General features: G+C 45.1%; 1 pseudogene across 1 annotated transcript; it reads left to right on the top strand.

The window, feature by feature from the left end:
- Window positions 1-6,329: 6,329 nt before the first annotated feature.
- Window positions 6,330-7,115, top strand: LOC308609056 (SUZ RNA-binding domain-containing-like; annotated as a pseudogene). The gene has a single exon. The product of its transcript is annotated as an SUZ RNA-binding domain-containing-like (transcript).
- The last annotated feature ends 14,643 nt before the right edge of the window (window positions 7,116-21,758 follow it).

Consider the following 21,758-nt stretch of genomic DNA (forward strand, 5'->3'; position numbering starts at 1 on the left):
ACTACTTTGGATGTGTTACTTGTGTCCCAGAGCATAGCAAAGGGAAGGATGCTTCCAAAGGATTTTCAGGAAGCTAGTGTAATCCTGATATCCATAATCTTGATAATCCATAATACTTGGGAGATGGGATTTGAGGCTGAAAAGAAAAGTGATGGTAGGCCTATGGCTATAAATGTTCAGAGGACCTTTTTTTTAACCTTTCCACTTAATGCCAAGATTTTAGATAATTTCCTTTACAGTCTTTTGGGCAGAGGTGGTTTTATTTCTATCTCATTCTTTCAGTGAGAGTGAAGACATTTTGTTCCCAGATTTATGTCAGCAGTCTTTACTCACCTTGGGCAGGACATGTTCTTAAAACCTCAGTGTGAGTAACCTGGGTTTGGCAGATGCACTTGAAGTGAAGAGTAGGCAATAGTGGAGTGTCCATGGTTGCTGAGGTTGCTGTGGCTGAGCTTCTGGGGTCTGGTCTCCTGTGGAGTCAGTAACTTGCAGCAAGCCACAGCAAGAGTGGGGAATATCCTAAAAATGTCCCAGAGTGTGGATAGACATTTCTTCATTTTCAACAAGTCTTTATTGAGCATGTGCTGCATGGCAGGCACTATTTTGAGGATTCTGCAGTGAACAAAGCAGACAAAAACATCTCTGCCTTCATGGAGAGATGGTTAATAAAAAGGCATATATTATATATAAAATATAATACTATTATATAACATATAAATAAATATTTTAATTATAATAAAAATAAAATAGAAAATTTAATGTAATATATGTAACTTTTTTATTATCCATCTCTCCATAAAAGCAGGGACTTTTTTGTCTGCTTTGTTGCTTTACTTTCATCCACAGCACTTAAGCACTTATCAGTGGAGGATAGGAGATAGATAGATGATGGATAGATAGATAGAATATGATATATGTATAAATATATAAAATGTTAAATATAATCCTGTACATATAACATATATATGTGTGTATAACATATATATGTGTGTATATATATATATATATATATATATATATATATATATATATATATAAAACTATAGTCATATAGATATCTTCTCTGTTGATAAATGCTTAAGTGCTGTGGATAAAAGTAAAGCAAGACATACACACACTACTATATATAAAATAGATAACCGGAACTTCCCTGGTGGTGCAGTGGTTAAGAATCCGCCTGCCAATGAGGAGGACACGGGTTCTATCCCTGGTCCGGGAAGATCCCACATGCCGCGGAGCAACTAAGCCTGAGCGCTACAACTACTGAGCCTGCACTCTAGAGCCCGTAAGCCACAACTACTGGAGCCCATGTGCCACAGCTACTGAAGTGTGCATGCCTAAAGCCTGTGCTCCGCAACAAGAGAAGCCACCACAATGAGAATCCCACACACCACAATGAAGAGTAGCCCCTGTTCACCACAACTAGAGGAAGCCCACGCTCAGCAGTGAAGACCCAACGCAGCCAAAAACTAAAAAATAAAAAAATAATTAAAAAAAACCCCAACAAGGACCTACTGTGTAGCACAGGGAACTATACTCAATATCTTGTAGTAACCTATAATGGAAGAGAATGTAAAAAAAAAAAAAGAATATATTCTAATATATTTTTACATTGTAAGTCAACCATATTTCAGTAAAAATTTTAAAAAAAGAAAGTAAAGCAAAGTAAGGAAACAAGGAGTGGCCTGTAGGGTATGGGGTGGGCAGGGAAGGCCTCAATGACAGGGTGCCATTTGAGCAGAGAGATGAAGAAATTGAGGGCATGTGTGAAGGACAGCATGTCAGGCAGAGGGAACAGGAAGTGTAAAGGCCCTGAAGCAGAGGCATACCTTGAAATCACATCTCCAGTGTATTTCAGAAGTACTTCAGGGATTCACCTTAAGTGGTCCCAGATTGTTGTGACCCCAGGTGCCTGAAAGAAGTGAATATAAATCCACTCTGGTGTAAGCCAGCCACCTTTCAACCCACAGATAAAATTCCAGAATATAAGAGCCAACAGTGGAAAAAAGTTATAAAACACATAAGCAAACAAGACACTATTAGCAAGATCCATAAGAAATAACAAACAGAATCTAACCCATAAAACTTCAGATATTATGGGACTTCCCTGGCGGTCCAGTGGTAACAAAAGAAGGTGTTTGCTAGGGCTGCCATAAGAAAGTACCAGGTGGCTTAAACAAAACATTTCTGGAGGCTAGAATCCAAAATCAAGGTGTTGACAAGGTTGGTTCCCTCTGAGGGACTGTTAGGGAAGGATCTGTCCAGGCCTCTTTCCTTGGCTTGTAGATGGCTATCTTCTCCCTGTGTCCTTCACATGATCTTCCCTCTCTGCATGCTTCTGTGTTTAAATTTCCCCTTTTTGTAAGGACACTAGTCATATTGGATTAGAGCTCAACCTAGTGACCCAGTGACCTTATCTTAACTTGATTACTTCTGTAAAGTCCCTATCTCCAAATAATATCACATTCTGGGGTACTGGGGTTAGGACTTCAACATCTGAATTTTGAGGGGAAACAATTCAACCCATAACAGAGGAATGGAACATATAAGTAGAGAGCAAGAGAATCCAAAGTGACTAAGCAGATTTTTAAAAATTGAAGTATATTTGATTTACACTGTTGTGTTAGTTTCAGGTGTACAGCAAAGTGATTCGTATATATATATACAAGTATCAAGAATATATATATATAAAACAAGAATATATACATATATATTCCTGTTTTCCCTTATAGGTTATTACAAAATATTGACACCTTGATTTCAGACTTCTAGCATCCAGAACTGTGAGACAATTTTTTTTGTTGTACCCATTGTTTTTTTTTCTATTCTGTTTAATAGCTTTCTATCCACAAAAACAAGGGCAATATATACCTGTGTATAACACACTGTGCTGCATCAGGCATGCTGCTATTATTTTTTGTCCATTACAACCAGGGACTTGCTTAAGCATTCTATCATCAAGGTTTATAATGACATATAAATCAGTCTGTTGAGAACCGTAGACCACACAGTCTGATGGCCTGGTAGTGAGTAGTTCCCGGAAATTCCTTCTCAAATGATATACTTTATAGTAGACGTATCTTGAAAAAACAAGAAGTAAAAGATACTGGCATGTAGAGTTCCATTTAGACATCAACAATTGGTCCAATTCATCATTATATGGTACGACCAAAATGTAACCCAGAGTGATGCCACTCAGGTGGCAGGCTTCCATTCAAACTTGTCAGGTTCCAAAAGCAGGGGCAGTCTTGGCAAACATATGGCTTCACCTTTTCAAGCATCTGGTATAATTGTGCTAAGAGACCATATCATTCTCTTGCTCTGAGCTTCTCTCAAGGCACCAATGTAATATTGTATTTCCCTCATTGCATAAACCATTTATTCATTCCTTTTCCCTCAGCTACTATTTCTCCTTTTCTCCATTCGTCACTGATTTTAACCCAAGCGTTTCCACTGCTGGAAGGGATATTAAGGTCAGCTGCTGTGCCGGTCCAGATTGCCAACAGCAGTACCAGTCTAGCAATACACCCTCCCTAGTCTATTCCCATTCATACGGGTAGTGTTACATGGGTACAGAACTAGTGAGCTACTTTGACCAATAGGTAATAGAGCTGTATTAACTGTCAGATCCTGCTGTCTTCACCCAGGTATTCATGATGGTTTCTTGGACCCTTTGTGTCCTTTTCTGCTGAAAAAATAGGAATCTACAATGGTGAGTCACACCTCCTAATTTAGTCCAGTGCTCTGGACATTGATTTGTTGTAGCATGGTAGTAAGGAGTTACTTTTCTTTCTGGCTAAGAGATGTTTCTTTGCCCTTCTGTAAGGCCTCTTCTGTTTTTCCTTGGCTCCCCTAAACTGGGGATTGTGCATGGGAGTTTCCTCAACTCCCCAAACCCATGGATTTGGTGTGGATGTTTCGTTAGCTCCCCAGTCCCTAAAGATAGCATGTGGGGGTTCACATGGCTCTTCACCCCAGAAATTGCACATAGGGGTTCCCTTGGTTCTCTGCCCTGGAGACTGCATGAAGGGTTCCCTCAGCTCTCTAATCTCGGTTTAACTATTTGTAAATCCCATGGGTAACTCATTCTGCCAGGGGTCTTCCCTCCTCTTCTTCCCTGCTTACTACATACTTTACCACTACTGCACTTACTTAGCTGAATATCTTTATAAATAGCAAAATTTACCAAATTTTCCAAAGGCAATTTGGAACGTCAGTGACCTCTTTGGGAAACTTGAGGCCTTCCCAAACTGGCTCATCCAGGACTTGCCCCTTCCCATCACTTCCACTCCTTCTTCCTCCTTTTACTACCTTTAGCTCTTCCCTGCAGCTCCCTTAAGTCCTTTGATCTGTCCCCCTTCAACATCCCTGCCCAACTTTTCTCTTCCCACTCCAGCCCCTCAGCTTGAGCTTTAGGCCTCCTGACTCTACTGGGGGACTCTCAGAGGAAACCTCCTGAGGCTGAAAAAGCTAACTGGAAATAGACTGGCTATTTTATCCACTCAGATGTCTCTGGAGACACCCAGATGGCCGCTGGGTATCTCTTTGGTCCCCCTCCCCATATTTATTCCACAGCCTCCATAAGATTACATATCAGGTCAAAGAAGATGGTGGGAAACTCTAAGCCCTCATATGGAACAGATAACCTCAACTTGTTCCATCAGTCAGAATAATCCTGATTAATAATATAAAGTGGGGCAAAGACAAGGACCAAAACTCTGTTATATAAACCAGGGAGTTTTGCATTTCTGTGTTTATGCATGACTCAACTAAAATTTTAGAATAAAAGCTATAAGATCTTTATTTGTATCTGTCTGTATGTTTATGTATGTATGTATGTTATGAATATGTGATATTTTCCAACCTTCAGATGGCGTTACCAAATCGTTCAAGTATCCTGACAACTTTTGACATTTTGCCTTCCCCAAATCTAATCCCAATTGGTATCTTTTATACCCAAAATTGACTTCGGGGTTTCCCCGAGGGCCACTGGAAAATCACAAAGGATTTGTTCTTTCATCTTGTAAAAAGAGGTGCTAAAAATAATTAGGTTTATTTAATATTATATAAATGATTGTATAATTTGCATGGGAAGTGTTGTCAAAAAATACTTAGACTTCCCTAGATTAAAGTTGTTTGAGTAAAATGTTATTCATATAAATATTTCAAAAATTATACAAAGTTCCTAGAGATTTGTCATTGCGCTCACTGTCCATGATATATTTCTATTTGTGTCCTCATGCTGCTTTACCTTATGTTAGGTAGCAATAGTACAATTTTATGAATCATAATTTCAATTATTTAAAAAATATTAACTTGGTCACAATTTTACTTTTCAAAATCCAGTATATTCTAGGCTAACTGGGGATTCCAATTCCAATTGGAAATTTACATCACTCACCTTTAGAGTTTTATTAATAGATAGATATTTAGGACCTTTTCTTCAGCTCCTAAATCTCATGGTTGTAAAATAAACATGTTCTAGATGCAAGAAGGAGGGGATATGGGGATATATATACACACATATAGCTGATTCACTTTGTTATACAGCAGAAACTAACACAACATTGTAAAGCAGTTATACTCCAATAAAGATATTAAATTAAAAAATCAGTTCAAAGAAGAAAAAAAAATTTCTTACTATCATATGTATGTTTTCTCTCTGGCTTAAAACTTTCCCTTGTAAAAGGGCCGCTGCCACTATGGTTGCTAAACTTTTATCAGGACAGGTGTTCCACACATGGAGAATTCCACTGGCTCTTTCAAGAGACTGAGGGGCCCATTTCACCAGTAAAGTCATCCAAGAAATCCAATGAGTTCTTCCTATATCACAAAAATTACACTGTCTATTATTCCCCACTCATCTGGAATGATAGAGCTAATGGACTATTAAAATGAAAGCTTGCTAAACTGATGGAAGAAGTCAATCTCCCATGGCCTAAGGGTTTTACCCTTATCCCTGATTGCCCTCTAGTCCTTTCCTGATGGGTTATACCAGCTGTCCCCATGTAAAATTACTGGCTAGCCCATAGAATTCTCTATTCGGTCTGGTCTCTTGAAGACTCTAACCTGGTCAATTCAGACATTCTAAAATATAGTAAGAAATTTATTCATTATTCCCAAACTTCTCTTCAACAGGTGGAAGCTGCTTTTCCTCCATTTCTCCTATGCAAACCACTATATAACCTAGAAACTGGAGACTTAGTTCTCTCAAGGCAACCAGAAAATTAATCTTGATCCCTATTAAAAGGGCCCTTGCATCATCCTCTTTACATCACTAACACTGCTGCCAAACCCCGGGGGGTCAAACCCTGGACTGGTGTTTCTCAACTGAAAAGATATTGAAATCTACTCTAAATGGAAGTCCATCCCAACTGCAGACTCTAAACTGAGGGTCTCCGAAAGCGGTGAGTAAGATGGAAGATGAGGAAGTCCCTGAGAGCTGGGAGGCGGCAGACAGTGGGGAAATCCAAATCTCCTCCAAAGTGCCCATTGTGATTCAGGACGATAGCCTTCCATGGGGCCTCTCCACAGATCCGCATCCTCAAGAGGCCCACCAGCATTGGTGTGGTCAGCAGCCCCAACTCCACCAGCAGGCCAGCCCTGCCCATCAAGTCCCTAGTGCAGCGTGAGGCAGAGTACGCAGAGGCCTGGAAGTGGATCCTGGGCAGCGCCAGCCCAGAAGAGGAGCAAGAGAAACCCATCCTCGACAGGCCAGCCAGGATCTCCCAACCTGAAGACAGCAGGCAGCCCAACAATGTGATCAGACAGCTGTTGGGTCCTGATGGGTTACAAGGCTTCAAACAGCACAGATAAATGCGGGCAGGAAAGGATGCCACCGCCACTGCCTCCGTCACCACTTCCTGGATCGTCCGCTGTGGGTCGCACTGCTGTGGCAGACAGCTGGACTTGAGCAGAGGGAACAACCTGACTTACTTGCAGTGTGATTCCCTTTGCTCCGCACACTGTGACCTTGAACCCCATGCACTGTGACCTTCCTCCCCCCACTGTGATTGGCATGTCTAGAAGGGCTGTCCCAAGTCAATGGAAAGGGAAAGGGTGGGGTTAGAGGAGGGTTGGGGGGGACCCACCAAGGACTCAGAGAGTCAGACAGTGCCACCTGGCCACTTGGGGTAAAGCCAGTGCCAGCAATAACAGTTTATCATGCTCGTTAATTTGGGATTTTAAAACACAAATGAGAACTCGCATCCACCCACGCTCAAGTGCATGTTTTCATCACTTAAAAGCAAGTTCCATCTGAAAATATCCTTTTTGTTTCTTTGCTTCCTATTTTTGTTTGTTTATACAACATTTGATTTGCAAAAGTAAAAGTGCATGGGAGGGGTTTTAGCAGTTTAATGAATTTTTAATTGAGAAAGAGTAGTTTGGTAGTCTACGTAAAACTGTTTCTGGGCAATTCACTAGAAACATTAACCAATAGGATTTTGGTGAGCTTAACTTCTGTATTCCTACTGCAGCCCAGAAAAGGGGCAGGGCTCTGCAGCCCCCAGGAGAGATGAGCACCCCATGCCTATACCTCCCTCCCCCCAGCTAAGTCCCAGAGCATCTGGGCACTACCTGAAGACTGGGCTAGCTCTATAGGCTCAGAGAGCCTGGGGAGGGTGCCAACCCCTCACCTCTAGTGTATTTTGGGAGATAGGGAAAGTGAACAGACTTCCCCTTCTAAAGCCTCTCAGGAGTGGTTCCCTACCAGCCAGGCTTACTACTTCTAGAAGTGGGCAGGGAGTGAGGCTGCACTTTGGGGCTTTAGGAGTAAGGGCTGCGAGGAACTTCTCTGGTGGTCCAGTGGTTAAGGCTCCGCACTTCCACTGCAGGGGGCACGGGTTGGATCCCTGTTCGGGGAACTAAGATCCCACATGCCACGTGGTGCGGCCAAAAAGTAGAAAGAAAAAAAAAAAGAGTAAGGGCTGCGAGCCTTGCTCAGTGTTTTGCTGTCAGCACAAGGAAAGCCAGGAGAGAATCTTGACTCCAGGACTACGAGCCTTCTGCCGAGTGTGGTCAGAAGGTAGGTAGATCTTCCTGCTCCAGCAAGACTTAGAACTCTCAAGGGTCTGTGGAGTGCCATCCCTGTTGATGGCATCAGCTCCGTAACTCTATCCAGCACATTTCCCTTGTGAAATCACTACCTTGGGAGCAGACCATTCTCAATACATTTGGGAAGAGACAAGCTGTGCATTGCAAAGATTGGTAATGACAGACTGGTTCCCCATCGGCCTAGGCTATCCTCCAGCCCGTCTTCCAGAGCAAGGGCCTGGAATGAAGGCAGTTTCCCCTCTGTCCTTGGAACCTGGAGATTTGCTTTGGTTCTTTGAGGTGGAAGAGACTTAGGGGGCCCTGCCTAGAGCAGCTGTGTGTGTACACTCTGGCCCCTCTCGGGCTTTCTGATCTCTTCCATCGCACTGCACCTTATATCCCTCAGCCAGCCAGATGGCCTCCTCGCTCAGGAGTGGTTGGTGTGACATTTGTGCAAGTCTTGGCCCACTACATCTTCCCCTAGGAGGAAAGTTCAGCTGTCAGTTGAGTCAGCAATTAGTCCACAGGCTTACAACTACACGAAGGCAGGAAATTGTCCGTGAGCAGAGCTGGAACAAAGCTTCAGTCAGTAAGAACCTGCAGGATGTTGAATGGTGCCCACAGGCTGCTCTGAGGGGAAATGACCTCCAGGAGTGGGGACGGAAGAAGGTTGCTGCTGTCTTTACAGTTCCACTGCCAAGACCAAGTTTCTGCATTCTAAGTGGATAGTGTCCATCCCTCATGTAATAGTGGTTCCTGGCCCAAGATGAAACTATCCTTTTCAGTTGGAGAAGGTACAGGCCAGGTGGGAAGGCCAGAAGTGCTGATTGCTCAGCTGTCGGGACCACCTGTTCTTTCTCCCCTTCTCTAGTGAGAGCCAAGGGGAGGCTGGCTGATGGGTGTCTGTGGATCAAGGATGTAGTAGGGACTGATGCTCCCACCTCCCTCTGGCCAAAGATGGGGCTCTGCCTGCTGTGTGCCTGTCACCACCCACCAGCAGTCATATCCTGGCTTCCTAGATGGAGAGGTGGCAGGCAAAATTTTAAAAAGAAAGAAACGAAAACAGGAAACTATGGTGTTGGGGGGAGGTGGGAGGGGAGAGGGGAAGACAGTTTGGATTTTGTGTGTGTGTTTGTGGGTGTTTTTGGTTTTTGTTATTGTTTTTATGCAGTTGTCTGTAACCTTCCTTAAGTGCTTTTTCTTTTTTTTAATTTTCACATTTTATTCAATACATATAACAATGCATATTAAAATATTTAACAATAAGATTTTTAATTTTTTGCTTTTATAAATTGTTTTTCTTTTCTTTAAAAAAAATTTTTTTTAAAAAGTAAGCTGTAGGCTTTGGCTTGCAAAGCACCAGGGGAGTGGGGGGCAGAAACCTGAGGCTGCTGCCCCTTATCTGCCTTCACGGTACTGTCCCCTTCTCCCAGCTCCTCCCTGACTCTGTGAGCCAGCCCTCAGACCTTCCAGCTAACCGCTTCCCATGAGCCACTACTCTGATGTCAGCCTATAACCAAAGGAGCTGGAGGTCTGGACCTGGCGACCAACCCTTCGCCACCCACTCAGTCAGGGTGCCCCCCACCTGCAGGCAGGAGGGAACATGCTATCTGCTACCATCAGCCCCTTCCAGAGCCCACTGCCCCACCCCTCCCTGTCTAGCCCAGCCATATGCAGCTCTGCCCCATCTGGGGATGCTCTGCTCAGAGATGGACTGGCAGGGCCGCCCCAGCCTCCCTGGTAGGCAAAGACTCTGGAAACCTCTGGAGTCCTGTGTTCGGCCATGTGATCCCAGGGGTGCACATGGGCCCCTTGGGTATCTGAACAGAAGGGTATGGGAGGGAGGGCCGCACCCCTGCAGTCCTGCTCTGCTGGTCTCATGGGCAGCTGCCCACCCTACCCCACCCCGCATCGCGGGCTCCTGAGTTGGCAGATTAAGCATTTTATTTTTATTTTTATTTTTTTATTTTTTATTTTTTTTTGCTGTACGTGGGCCTCTCACTGTTGTGTCCTCTCCCGTTGCGGAGCACAGGCTCCGGACGCACAGGCTCAGCGGCCATGGCTCACGGGCCCAGCAGCTCCGCGGCATGCGGGATCCCCCCAGGCCGGGGCACGAACCCGCGTCCCCTGCATTGGCAGGCGGACTCTCAATAAGCATTTTATAAATTGCATTTTAAATACATGTTTTAAACTTGAAAAAAAAATAAACTGAGGATCTCTCGAGAGCTCCCAGAAGCAGATGTTGCCACAAGGTAGACTGCTTTCCTAAGAACTTCAGACCAGGTAAGTAGATGACATCATGAGGTGGTCAGCTTCCACCCAAGATGCCAAACAAGACCCTGTAGGATTCTCTTACATACTTCCTAATCTCACCATTTTTACTGTTCTTCTTGCAGTATCATCCTTTTTCTCTATCCCCTCCAGCATCATCTTTGCTATCCACATAACTCCCCCCATTACAACTGCAGCTTTCCATAATGAGCCTTCATTTGTATTATTTCCTCTTCCCCTTAACCCAAGCTGTTCTCCCCTTTAACAATTCTGCCATCCCTGCAAGGACCCCAGAATCTATAGCGTTCCTTCACTCAACTCATAGTACAGTCTCACAACCTTACTTTAGAATGCTGGTTATGTTCTCCCTCTTCTTCGGAAGCCTCCAGCTTCCCTTAAATTCCTATGCCATCTCATATTTAAGGGCATCCCTTGTGCTATCACTCAGGGTCCCTTTAGCTTTTCCCCCTAGACTTCAAAAGGAATCTCCTTCAACCTCAATACTCTTCAAAAAGGGCCATCTATGCTTAACCAGACTGCCTTCTTTTCTCACCTTAACTACTCTATTACCTCTGATTTAAGTTTTCCAGACACTAGATGAGGCAAGAGGTCTACAAAACATGTTACAACTACAAGCTTAGGCAGAAGCCAAGCCCCAGAAGGAGGCTGTGCTCTTCTTGTCTCATCGGGTTCTTAAGAAGCCTTAGAACAAGAGGCTAAGAGACTGGGAGTAAATCTAAAAAACTTGCTGCAACAAGTCAACTATGGGCAACCTGCATGCCTAGAGCTGCTGCAGTGTGGGCCACTTAGAAGTTCACCCAACCACCTGCATCTTCTATGCTCTGCTACAGAAAATAACCATGACTGTGGATCTTACCACTAACATCTAAAACCACTAACATCATTGCCAGAGAACTACAGGAACTCCAATGAATAGATCTTCATAATTGTCTGGCATTGGACACCAGCCTGGCTTCTCAAGGGGGGCACTTTGTAATGATCAGAAGCCATTGCTGTGCATGTGTTCCCTGAAACCTCTCTGATGGATGTGCCATCACCAAAAACAGCCAGACATTCCAGAAAATTCTTCAGATTTCCATTGTCATCTTCACTCCACTATTTGAATACCCTTCAGGCCCAATGTCTAGGAATCTTCTCTACTTGCTCTCTCTGAACCTCAAATCTTGGTTTTACTCGCTTATTCAACCTTTAATAACTTATTTTATTTTATTCCTGAGTATTTCTCTTGTTAAGTGCTTAATCGCTAAGGCCTTCCAACAGCTGTCAGCCTAACAGCAAAATCAACAGATGATACAGTAGTCAGTTCTTCAGGAACAAGAGGAACGTGAAGGCCAGCACCCCCTTGAAAACTATTTGGACCTAACTCAGCTTCCCAATGATTCTTATTCCATCCCTAATAGTGCTCAAGGACAGATTTTGTCTGACTTAAACAACAAGGGGGGACCGACTAAGTGTTCACAATTACCTGTTGCTTACCCTCTGCTTTGTCTTGACCAAACTTTAGTCAGGCTTCTCCCTTCCTACAGGTTCCTGAACTCTGCTTGCCCCCAAGCCTGAGCAAACACAAAAAAGTGAAATTTGCCTCCCTTCTCAGCTTCTCCTGAGAATTGACTGACAACAGCAGGATACTTTCCTGTCAGACCCCACTGGCCATTTCCCCTTGCTTGTCCAACTTCCCTCGAAAGATTCTGCTTATCTCTGCTTGCCTCCTCCTTACCCTGTGAAAGAAAAGCCTTTTTCTGCTTGATTTTGAGACCCTTGTAGACCTTATGGTCATAGCATTCTCCCTATTGCAACCAGCCTTCCCCCATTACAATAGTCCCTTTTCCTCCCTTCCAATAATCCTTCTGAAAAATAGTTTCTCCTTACTAAGTCCTGATTTGTTTTTCTTTGACAACCAACATGCAACAAGACATGTTAATAAGGGCCCAGGAATAGGTAATCTAGAGCTATGCTGTTATCTAACACCATGGCTGCTAAAGTATGGTGAGATTCAGCCAAGAGTTCCAGTCCTTGGGCAATTTATTTAATTTGTGTGGATAACTCCTAGGACATGACTGGCTGTGTTTCTTTTCATTGTTGTGTGGCGTCCTGCACATACGCTGTTCCTACTGCCCATCCCCTCACCAACTAGTGATCCTAAAGTGATTAGTATCAGGGGAATATTTGGAAAGATTGTGACGTTGGAGAGTTGTGGCTAGTGTGGTTGGTGCAGGGTTCTGCTGCTGAGTAAAAATCTACTGCAATTTTGAGTCAAACCCAGTGTCCAGTGTTGGACAAGGGGAAGCTTATAATAGGGAAAGCCCTTTACCAGGGATTCCCTTACAGGCCCACCAAGGCTCCCATTGTTGCCTATATTCTGTGTTCCTGTGAAGGCAAGTTGTGTGGCTTAGTGCAATTCCAGGTGGTGTTAATAGGAGCTTATAATATTATAGCCAAGTAAATGTGCATGTTATCTACGTCATACTCAGCACCTGAGTCAACTCAATTGGTTATGTGTTCAGCCCATGATTGGCCACATATTTGAGGTTAGTGTTGACCCACAGAATTAGAAGGCACCTGTGAATCACAAGCCACATCTTAGAACCTGGCTTAGTCAGAATGGGTGTTGCTGGTAGCAGTAGAGATGGAAGGAGGAGGAGTGCTAGCCTCAGTGGTGGTGTCTGTGGTCATGTTAGTAGGACTGACCAACCTGAATGGCCAGCAGCGTGCTTCCCGTGGTCCCCATCCTGACCCATGTTGTGTGTCTCCCGCGTTGTGCATGTGGCATGTTGTTTCCAGACCCTGTCAACAGTCGGGTGTAGTTTGCCAGGGGAGGGTGATCCATCAATGGGTGTGTAGTCGACACTGGTGAAGGGAGGAACTTCTCAGGTGTGGAAGGGGCACAGCAACAGAATAGGGGTGAAAGTCAGAGGTCATCTGTGGGCAGCAGTAGGAGTTCTGATTGTCCCTTGGGTATCGTCCAAATGGTGTTACCCTGTCCAGGGGTAATTAGTTCCACCTCCTGAGTATCAGGAGCTGGTCCAAGATTGTTCTATGGTGATTTAGTGGAGTATGTGGGCAGCAGATGAGGACGCCTCTCTCTCCAGATAGTGGTGAGTGGTCTGCTCAGCTTACACTGGATGAGGAGCAGAAGCATGCTCAATGTGGTCCCAGAGTTGGTGGTCCACAGCAGGTCCCTGTTGGGATCAAGGGAGAAGTGGCTGCTAGGCTCCGGAGTTTCTATGAGGGAGAAGGGAAAAAGGTGGAAGTACCAGGTGGATGTTCATTTGCTGTGGGCAGCATGCAAGGCTCCCATGTCCATGAAAACTGGTAATTGGGTTGTGTCCAGTGTGGATGTGTGCACCAGGAGAGGTCACAGCGTCTCTACAGGTGGTCGTTTCATTTGTTGTGAATTTTAATACAGTGCAGTCATGTCTTAGGTCTGCACTTTTGAACTTGATGGACCATCTTCCTCCAGATTCTCTCAGGAGCCCTTGTTTTAAAATACCATTATGCCTTTCTGTGACATCTGCTGCTGTAGGACAACGGAGTAGGTGAAAACTCACACAATGTGATTTTGTAATGCCCGCTGTTGTGTTGCTTTGCAGTGGGAGCCTTGATCTGTTTGTATAACTGGCAGCACTCCCAAGGGCCGTGAGGCTGCGGTGTTAACACTTCAGTAACATTAACAGAGGTTGGGGCCCCACGAGAGCCATCAGTGGAAGGCCTGTGTGGGCACCCACCACTATTAACCATGTGTTAACATATATGTTCCTGCCGCTGCAGGGGGAGGCCCAATGAAATCAATTTGCTGTCTCTGATGTGGCCCTCCTCCTCTGTAAATTGTCCCTCCAGTGAGGTAGGCCCAATGTCTAGACTTCTGGCTTCTGGTACAGCCACTAATGTTTTGTCTCCCTGCTGAGCCGACTCCTCTACTAACAATCCATTTTCATAACCCTGTGATGCCCCAAAGCCCTGACCTCTCATGTGCTCCCTGATAGAAGGGGAGGGTGGCTCCTCCAAAAGGTCTGGAGATCTCCCCCTCCTTCCAGAGCCCTAGCTGCTTTGGTGGTTCAGTTAGCTCATCAGGCTTTGAGTCATAGAGCACTTCCTCTGTGTCTTATTTGGTATGAGCCGAGGTATGGTGCACCCAGATGGGCAGAGTGGGAGCCAGTGTGGCAATTGGCCCCATACCTATTTAGCCCAAATGTCTTGGCTTGTATTTTCCAGCCCTGATTTTGCCAAAGTCCTGACCAAGTAGTTAGCTCATGAACACCAACCAGGAGTCAGTAAAATATGAACCTTGGGAAAATGTTTGTCAAAGGCATACTCTATTGCTAGGACTATTATATGCGGCTCAGCCCATTGGGCACTTTGGTCTGTGCCCCGTATGGATTTGGGGGTGACAGGCTGTGGCTCTCTATTGTCTGGTCCCTTACACCTTGTGCTCAGTCCATCGGTAGGAAGACCGTTGCTTTGCTTGTTTTGAGCGTGCTGACCATCCTCCCTCCAGTCCCCATTGAGCAAGGGGTAGAGGCATTTCTGGGGTTTGGGCGAATTAGCTTCAGTGGCAGGTATGTGGTTACTTCCTCATGGAGTTTGTGACAATCCAGTAGGGCTGGGTTTAGCTCAACCCTGTAGATAGCATTTCCACTTTAATAACAGGGCCTCTGATGCCAATCTGATTTTATGGGGAGTTTTTCTTCCATTATGTAGGGCATACGAGGAATCTCGGTCTGTGGGATAGCTGGCTCTGCCCCAGCAAGGGCCTCAGTTTCCATAAGTGCCCTGTATGCTGCTAGAAATTGCCTCTCCAGTGGCAAATACGTCTGGGCTGAGGCTAGGAGCCCCTTACAGCAAAAGCCCAGGGAGAGGTTTGTCTGTCCATTTGGTCCAAAAGCCCCAGGAAGCAAATTTTGGGGTGGGAGCAGAAACTTCTAAATGTAAGTCCTATCCTTGGGGCACTAGTGGGAGAGCTGAAGTGTTAGCCTCCTTTATTTTATCTAGTGCCTGTTGTAGCTCAGGTCCTCACTCAAAATGGAAGACTTACAGGTGACTTAATACGTAGATAGGATCTAGCAAATAGTAGACGTGAGGAACGTGTTGCCACCGGAATCCAAACTTTTCTACCAAATCTTGGGCCTCCTTGCTGATGTGGGAGGTTGGAGCACTAGGAGCTTTTATTTTATTGGATTGGGAAGAGTTTGCCCTTCTCAGTTCTGAATGTAACCCCCCAATTTAACAGAGTGGTAGAGGCCTTATACCTTATGGAGGGAGGCAGTTTCCCATCCCCTTTCAGTGAGGTGTTCACTCAGGGTTGTGACTGCCTGGCCCTCAGTGCCTTGTCATATCCTGTACTATGGCGTGTTTACCGCCCACACCAATAACAAAATGGTAACTGGTTCCCATTGGTTGGTGCCCACCAATAGAGTAAAAGCCTTGGGTTTGTTCCATGAAGTTAGCTGTTGACTGAGCCGGTCCAGTAATGGGAACAGGGATAGTCTCCAAGGGAACAACCAGGAAAGAAACATCTTTTAGCAAATCTGGGCCAATTTTAATAGTTAAGTGGGTAATTTTCCTTTTAATTAATTGTCCTCTGAAGTCAGTCACCTCCTTTGGGGGGAGGGGGAGTTCCCTTTAAAGCATGAATGCTCCCTGGGATTAGGAAGGTTTGAGCACCTGTGTCCAACAGAGCCAGCCAGTGTGTTTGTGTTCTGGAGCCCAAACTACAGTTAGTGTGATACAAGGGCGATTCTCTTCCAGGCGGGGCCCTACTTCTGTGACTGCTGGATCCCTCTGTGCGGGCTGTCCTGGCCACTGGTGGAGACCAGAGGCAAGTACTAAAGATGAGGCTGCCTCTGAAAGGGAAGCCTGCCGCAGCTCGTAATCTAACCCTAGTAAGTAGTACTGTTGCTGCACTGATTTATCAGAGAACCTCCAATTTGGGACTCTCTTGTCCCTTAACCTGTGATGGTTAAGTTTATGTGTCAACTTGACTGGGTCACAAGTGCCAAGACATTTGGTCAAACATTATTCTGGGCATGTCTGTAAGGTTCTGGATGAGATTAACATTTGAATTGGTGGGCTGAGTAAATCAGATCACCCTCCCCAGTGTTGGCGGGTCTCATCCAATTAGCTGAAGGTCTGAATAGAACAAAAAGGTGACCCTCCCATAAGTAAGAGGGAATTTCTTCCTGCCTGACTCCCTTGAGCTGGTACTTTTTTTCCTGCTTTGGGAATCAAATTGAAACATTGGCTCCTCCTAGACCTCAAGCCAGCAAATCTTTGGACTGGAACTATACCATGGTCTCTCCTAGGGCTCCAGCTTGAGGACTGTAGATCTTGGGACTTGCCAGGATAGCCCTGTGAGCCAATTCCTTATGAAAAAAAAAACCCTCTTTTTATATATACATCCTATTGGTTCTGCTTCACTGCAAAATTCTGACTAATATATAACCTGTCTTGTTTTCTCAGAGTTCACGCTTAAGCAGAGGCCAAGCTGTAAGTTTGTTTGACTTAGGAGGGGGGAGGCTTCACTCTCGATAGTAATTTTGATTTAGGCCAGGTGGCTTAAACACTTGGATCTGAGTTTGTCTTTCAGGGGTTTCTATTAAACCCAAGGGCAGCTGTGACTTTTGAACTGTTTTCGTGTTAACCATCATTGCCCGTAAAGAGGACTTAGCTTTGTCAGGAGCCTCTCTGAGAAACAACGCTGTGGACTCAGGACTCTATTCACCCTCCTCCCACTTGCCCAGTCATCCTGCTGCACACCATCTGTTACCTGATAAGCCCACTCCAGCATCCCTAGCTGATGGAGGAGATCTTTGGCCTCAGCTGGTGTTTTCCATTGACAGTCTGCCCAGGTGATTATGAGGCCTCATGTGGGGTGGGTGGCCCTCCAAGCCATTAAAAAATCCATATCAACAAGGTATATGTGAACTAGGGTCCAAAGCTGCCTCTGGGGGTCCTTCCTCCCTTCCTCACTAATTGTGCAAGATCCCTTACCAGGGGCCCATTTTTCCATCCCATTCTGTGGCTGCCAATTGTTTAATTCCAGACCCTGTTAGGTGGAATTCTCACTCTCTGCCTGATACATTCTATACAGCCAGGCAGCCCCTTTTTCATTTGGTTCCCGGACTCTGTCCTTATGGAGGACTGGGCCTCAGGGAGAAGGGGGATGTGTCGCTTCCCCCAAGTGAGAACCTGCCCTTTTTTTGGACCTTCCCCTCTTGTGGCTTCTGTCTGTTACTTTGTGGGTGGTCCTGGGTGGAGGGTAGGTTCTCCTCACCATGACCATGCTGGCATCGTGCTGCCTGGGCCTCTAGAGGGCACCAGTCCTCTTCTCCAGGGCCCTCCCCTCCATCTGGTCTTCCAACGAGTGTAAGCTCCTGCCTCCTCACCAGGCTGTGGCCTGGTGAGAAGCCACCAAGAGGAAGTTCTGGCTTGCCTCTCTCATTCAACAGGATGGCCCCCTGTTTAGGAGTCCTGGGAGAGGCAGGGAGATAACTTCCTTGTCTTTGTCACTTTAAGTAATGCTTTAGCCGCCTCAGCCCAAGAGTTGGGGTCAAGATAGCCCTCCAGGGAAGGGCTAGAATGATGCCACCCGTGACAGCAGATCCAAGTGCAACAGCGTCAGAGTCAGGCTAGCTGTTTGCAAAGGTGCCTCCCCCAACTGCACTTAGGGGACTAACCTTGGCCTGATGCCTCTGCCTTATAGGCTTGTTTAGCTGCCACAGTGGTCCCCAGTGGCAAGGATGTCCTCTCGTCACAGAGTAACCCTGAATCGCTGGCCATTGTCCGGGAGCTCCTTCCATTATAGCCCATTATGGGCTCAGGGGTATCCACCCCTCAGTTCAGAGGTGTGCACCCCTCCCCCTTTTCTGTTCAGGCCCACAGGTCTTACAGTGTCCACCACCTGCCTAATGGATACCCAGGTGGGCAGGCTGACTTCCTACCGCATGCAGCTGGCCCCCCGCAAAATTAGTTCCAGTGGCATGTGTTCACTCAAATACTGATGCTATCACTTGGCCAGGCTATTGAAGCACAGGAGGATACCCCCCAAAATATAGAGTGTAATACAGTACAGAGCAGTGCCACACCAAACCGAAGCAGTGGCATTCCAAATTTTGAATCCCACCCATTTGAGGCCATCCAGGATTTTTGCTAATTGATTTTCCTGCTGACTGGGTGGCCTCCATATCTATTTCCTAATTATCTCCAGAAGTTCTCCCCTTATTGCCACTTACGGGGTTTGAGGTATTTGGGGATTATCAAGAAAAAAATATGACCACGAGGTGGCAGGAGCACACACGAGTGTTACTGGGCTTGCAGGCTGGGGAAGTGCCTCCCAGCAGGAGCCTGTAGGAGGAGGAGGGCAAAGGAAGTGCTGGGGGCTAAGGGGTTAAGAGAGGGAGCTTTTGTGTCTAGGTGATGTCACTCAGCAGCAAAGTGGGGAGTCTCTGGGTCAGAGAGCCCTGCAGGGCAGCAGCAACATGGGTCTTTTACAGCCCGGGCTTACCTTATCTATTGCCAGCAGATGTAGGGTGAGGTTTCGTTGGGTATGCAAAGCAGGTAGGCTCTAAATGGTGAAAGATCTACTTGTTTGGGCTATTTATAAAATAATTGGATGTGTACACATTTAAGTTGGCATCAGCAGGTTTTGAGCTATTGGGTCTCAGCCTGCAGTGAAGAAATAAACAACCGAAGGACCAATACAGAAAGGCCATCTTTGACCTATCTATATAACAGGTGAAGGCACAACCCATCCCATTAGATCCTTAGGAATTCTGGTGGGATCTTAGTTCCCCGACCAGGGATAGAAACTGTGCTCCCTGCAGTGGAAGCACAGAGCCCTAACCACTGGACTGCCAGGGAATTCCCAGAATTCTGGCATCAAGGTTTAAAGGTAGAGTTACAGTTTCTCATTTAGGGATCATCCCTGCTTCTGGCACCTGCAGTTGTAGCCCTGGTCCCAGGACCACTGCATCAGGTTGGAAAGAAGAAAGTTGAGGTGTTGCACGGAAAGAATTGTGTAGTAATAACAGCATCTTCCTGGCCCTCTCTGCCTCAGACCTCACAGAAAAATGGAGGAATCTATCTAGCAGGGACTCTCCCTTGGCCTGTATCATGTTAAATGTGAGCATACATTCATGGAGGGGTGTAAGCTGGTTCTTCATGCCTTTATCTCCCCCACTTTAGGCATCTACCTGTTCCAATTCTCTATCAAACGAATACTCTGAGCTATATATGCAACATTAGATATTCATTTAAGGCACTATCTCTTTGCTCATTTTTGGACACTATGAGCTGTAAAGTGTGTTCTATGGTTTGAAATAATGTAACTCAGTGGTCCCAATTGCTACAGTAGCTTCTATTCCAGTCCTTTTTCTTTTTTTAATGCATCTTTATTGGAGTATAATTGCTTTACATGGTGTGTTAGTTTCTGCTTTATAACAAAGTGAATCAGCTATACATATACATACATCCCCATATCTCCTCCCTCTTGCGTCTCCCTCCCACCCTCCCTATCCCACCCCTCTAGGTGGTCACAAAGCACCGAGCTGATCTCCCTGTGCTATGCGGCTGCTTCCCACTAGCTATCTATTTTACGTTTGGTAGTGTATATATGTCCATACCAGTCTCTCCCTTCACCCCAGCTTACCCTTCCTCCTCTCCATGTCCTCAAGTCCATTCTCTACGTCTGTGTCTTTATTCCTGGCCTGCCCCTAGGTTCTTCAGAACCTTTTTTTTTTTTTAGATTCCATATATATATGTTAGCATACGGTATTTGTTCTTCTCTTTTTTTTTATTCCAGCTATTAGATAATTTTTTTTACATCTTTATTGGAGTATAATTGCTTTACAATGGTGTGTTAGTTTCTGCTTTATAACAAAGTGAATCAGTTATACATATACGTATGTTCCCATATCTCTTCCCTCTTGTATCTCCCTCCCTCCCACCCTCCCTATCCCACCCCTCTAGGTGGTCACAAAGCACCGAGCTGATCTCCCTGTGCTATGTGGCTGCTTCCCACTAGCTATCCGTTTTATGTTTGGTAGTATATATATGTTCATGCCACTCTCTCACTTTGTCACAGCTTATCCTTCCCCCTCCCCATATCCTCAAGTCCATTCTCTAGTAGGTCTGTGTCTTTATTCCTGTCTTGCCCCTAGGTTCTTCATGACCATTTTTTTCTTAGGTTCCATATATATGTGTTAGCATATGGTATTTGTTTTTCCCTTTCTGACTTACTTCACTCTGTATGACAGACTCTAGGTCCATCCACCTCCCTACAGATAACTCAGTTTCATTTCTTTTTATGGCTGAGTAATATTCCATTGTGTGTATGTGCCACATCTTCTTTATCCATTCATCTGTTGATGGACACTTAAGGTTGCTTCCATGTCCTGGCTATTGTAAATAGAGCTGCAGTGAACATTGTGGTACATGACTCTTTTTGAATTATGGTTTTCTCAGGGTATATGCCCAGTAGTGGGATTGCTGGGTCATATGGTAGTTCTATTTTTAGATTTTTAAGGAACCTCCATACTGTTCTCCATAGTGGCTGTATCAATTCACATTCCCACCAACAGTGCAAGAGGGTTCCCTTTTCTCCACACCCTCTCCAGCATTTATTGTTTGTAGATTTTTTGATGATGAGGCCAGTATTAATTGAACATGGTAAATGGGAACTTACTCACGCGCATTGTTAATTTGAAACCGTATAGAATACCAGGTGGACGAAAAGACATAGACCAGGTTCTAATGAGGTATGAAGTTTTCTGCCTCACTCCCTTAAGGTAGAGCTGCAGGCTATAAAACTTCTTAGCTGCAGCATGGCTATAGGTTTCTCAGTAACAGAGCGTCCTATCCTTCCTGTTGCAGTCATCAGGCCCCTTTGTTTTGGTGCTTCCCTGCACAGGGTCTTAGGGAGCTGTAATCTTTGGTTGATCCTTTTGTTTGCTGTCTAAGTAAGTAATAAACAGTCTGAATCTAGAAGGGGCTCATTGTTGCTTTACAGGCTGAATATGTCAGGCCTTGGCCTGGCCTTGCCTTGTGCTTGACAAGAGGATAGAGAGAATGGGGACAGAAGTAATATTTGTAGAAATATTGAGTATTTTCCAACACTAATGGAAGTCATTAGCCCACAGTTTCAGGAAGCACACCAAACCCTAAGTACTAAACACAAATAAAACTACATCTAAACACATCATACTCAAATTGATGAACCCCAAAGTTATAAAGAAAACCTTAGAAGCTGTCCTTAGAAAAAAGGACAAAGGAAAAACAATAAGATGAATGGCTGGTTTTTTCAAGAGAAATTCTTGTAACCAGAAGAAAATGGAATGATATCATTGAAGTACTGAAAGGAAACAAAACTCTGCCAACTGAGAATTCTATACCCAATTCTATACCAGTAGTCCAAAAAGGCAAGTGAACTAAATACAAAT

The sequence above is a fragment of the Mesoplodon bidens genome (genome assembly GCF_964165515.1).
Source record: "Mesoplodon bidens genome assembly, chromosome: X".
Classification (NCBI taxonomy): Eukaryota; Metazoa; Chordata; class Mammalia; order Artiodactyla; family Ziphiidae; genus Mesoplodon; species Mesoplodon bidens.